This window comes from Lissotriton vulgaris, chromosome 4_1 (assembly GCF_964263255.1).
Source record: "Lissotriton vulgaris chromosome 4_1, aLisVul1.2, whole genome shotgun sequence".
Taxonomy (NCBI): Eukaryota; Metazoa; Chordata; class Amphibia; order Caudata; family Salamandridae; genus Lissotriton; species Lissotriton vulgaris.
In genome coordinates, this window is record NC_141691.1 from 124,647,824 (window position 1) to 124,650,896 (window position 3,073).

The 3,073-nt window shown below is 46.2% G+C and overlaps 1 pseudogene; it reads left to right on the forward strand.

Moving 5' to 3' along the window:
- The first annotated feature begins 2,013 nt into the window (after window positions 1–2,013).
- LOC147718454 (centromere protein P pseudogene) lies at window positions 2,014–2,862 on the forward strand (annotated as a pseudogene).
- The last annotated feature ends 211 nt before the right edge of the window (window positions 2,863–3,073 follow it).

The following is a 3,073-nucleotide window of genomic DNA, read 5'->3' on the forward strand; positions in this document are numbered from 1 at the left end:
GTGCTGTTTATTGATACTTGGCTGGAAGAGCACGTGGCAGGAGCACTCACCCCCCTAAGCTAGGTTTCGAGACACCCCTTATCCCGCGCCACCCCAGGCCTGCAGGGCATCTGCATCACTTCACCAGCAATTAGGCCCCAGCTGTGAAGAGCGCGGCCTAATTCTCACCTGCCCTCGCAGTCACCGATATGCATCCCGCTTTGGATCGTCACAGTCATCGCCCCTCGGCCTCCTTGCTCATTTGTCGGAAATCAGAGCACAGTGATAAGTGTGGTGAGCAGCCCAACTCTAGAAACCCTGAGGCTGCAGAGACACAGTTATTCAGTCCCAGGAGGCCCTGGAGGTGCAGGGGGCAGTAAAACGTAGCACCGCCGGGACTGCATGGGCAGAGTTGGACCCTGGGGAGAAGTCTATAGAGGACACTGGGATTATAAGCGAGGGACTGCCTGCCAAGTACACTACACTGGCCCAAACCATGTGCCAAGGACGCACAGTGTCATTAGCCGTTTCAACGCCACTTTCCAGTCAGGTAAACCAGAAATCTGACTGCAATAAGATTTACGATACTCTTTATAAAATTTTGGGTTATTTTACTGCAGATTACGATATGTACATAAAATAAACAAAGCACAACGAATAGTACTTTTTCAAATGATTGTTATGTGCCCAATTCGTAGTAAGAAGGCTTGCTAGTAAAATTAGTTTGAATGTGATTTCTCCATTTAAAGTCACATTACAAGTTAACTTCTTTATAGATTTTATTGTGAGGAGGAAAGTCGCGCGGCGCCTGCTTCACCAAATTGCTCCTCTCGCCTCGCTGCTAAGAACTGAGTGTCTCGCGAGTGTCAACGACGTTTAGTGTCAGTTGCTGCTGGTTAATGAATGCATTTGCGCCCGTCACTAAAGTTTAGCAGAGGCGAGCAAGCTGGTGGCACTGTGCAGCTTGTGTGATCTGGTGCAGTTTAGGCCGGGCCTCTGTGTCTGGCTGACCGCCTGAGCCGTGCAGCCATGAGCAACAATTTCGGAGTTTTTGAAATACAGCCAGCCTAAGCTGTGACCTATAATGTAATTTAGTGATGGTGTGTCTTAACCTCGTTGACAAGGGCTCTCCGATACTTAATGTCAGGTGTCTTATGCAGCACTGGGCGGCTCGAGTTACTCATTTGACTTAGTCTGATTCTAATTAGACAGCAGCTGATGATTAGATCAGACCGTGGTCATAGTTGCCAAGGTTCCAGATTGCTGTGTGACATTTTCATAATTTCAGTTTACTTGGGGCCTTTAATATCTTCTTGGAGTGGAAACTCGATTGTCAAGAGAGCGGCCTCGAGTTCAAAGTGCTGTAATGCATTATCATGCCATTATTATTGAAGCCAATGCCAGAGTAGGAGCCAGGGGACCCAGTTGGCGCGGGGTGGCTTCAAGGAAGGATGGCCTGATGCACCGTTATGAACGATCAGATTAATAAGATCATATTCAGACCAGCTGCAGTGCCAACCTGCCCTCTTTAATTTATAACAGCAGTCTGTCTCCAGGCAGTGTCCTTCCATTTCTGGTGCTTTTCAGCAGTTTTAAGTTCTTCTTAGACTTTCTTGTTCCTCAAATGGATGCAATTTCTGCTATTTATATGTAACCCTTGTCTTCCTTGCTTGATTTTGCTTGCGATAAAGTGTCACTCATAGTCGTTGAAATGTCACTCATAATTACACTGAAATGATGAAAATGTCACTCACAGCAATCTGAAACCTTGGCAGCTATGCTTTCCTCTCGTGCCCCCCCCCCCCTGCAGCCATATGCCTTCTCGCGGCCGCCCCCCACCCCCTTCGTGCTTTGTTGCACGCACGCACGTTTATTTCATTGTCCTTCTTTTATGTTTTTTTCTCTCGCAGTCCCTTGTCTTTATCTATGACTGTTGTGTTTCCCTCACTTTTTGAAAGCAGCGCCATTGTACGTGAAAGCCCACGAGTTAAGTGCAGGCTCCGAAATATTTGCGCTTTAGAATTGCCCTTTGGAATGTTGCGCCAGTATGAGGAGGAAATCCGGTCCTTGGAGGAGGAAATCCATCTGCTGCTGACAGATAAGTTCCGCAGCCAAGGGGAATTCACGCATCCCAAGGGTGAACACCTCCCGTTGACTCCGCTTGAAACGAATGAAAATGCAACAGATCTGGAGGGAGAGTTTAAAGTGTTGGAATTCGAACTGGAGTATCTCAAAGAGCTGACAGGCACCGAATTCACGGAGTACTCGAGGAAATCAGCGGAAAGAAACGACAACCAAACCCTGTACAAGTACACGCTCGCAGGGAACTGCGGCTGCCTGTCTTTTACCCTTGAGTTTGAGCTCCTTTGCAATCTGCAAAATGACTCTGCGGCTGTTGTTACAGATTTAAACATCGTAATTATTGAACCGGAGGGCGATTCCGAGCTAAGGACATTTGTATCCAGAATAGAAGAGAAGAAAAACCTATTGCTTTTCTTTCGTGCTTCCTCGGCATTCTCTGAAAGTTGTATGCATCGTAAAAACACCTTTCGTCGTTTCAAGGAACGGTATCCTGTCCTTATCCGGCTGCCAGAAGGTTCTTCAGCAGATCACATGGTAATATCCAATCCACAGTTACCCGGGAGTGAATTGATAATTGTCTGGCAAATCCTTGTCAGTGAAGAGGGGACAGTGACTCCAGTGTTGCACCTTCTGACTAAAATCCCCGAGCAAGCGCTTGCATTTGACAAGAAGAAAGTTGTAGAACGCGCCCCTGCAGCTTTCAGAACTCTGTTGAAAGTCCACGGGATTGACACAGCCATTGAAAAACTCATACAAGCATTCGCTTTGTTGGAATAAACGCGTTTTGGAATCCTCATTTCAAATATTTACTCCCCTCCCCCCCCCCTCTTTAACAGTTTATATCTACAACTGTGGCACCCCCTACTAGCCTCGCACAGTTAAAACAATAACATTTATGGCAAAACCAATAAATACAGTTATTAATGTAAAATTATAAATAGAGTTTTAAAACCGGCAGCAGATTTTCAATATCTTGTGATTTTGCTAAAATGAATTCTGTTTGAATTTTCTG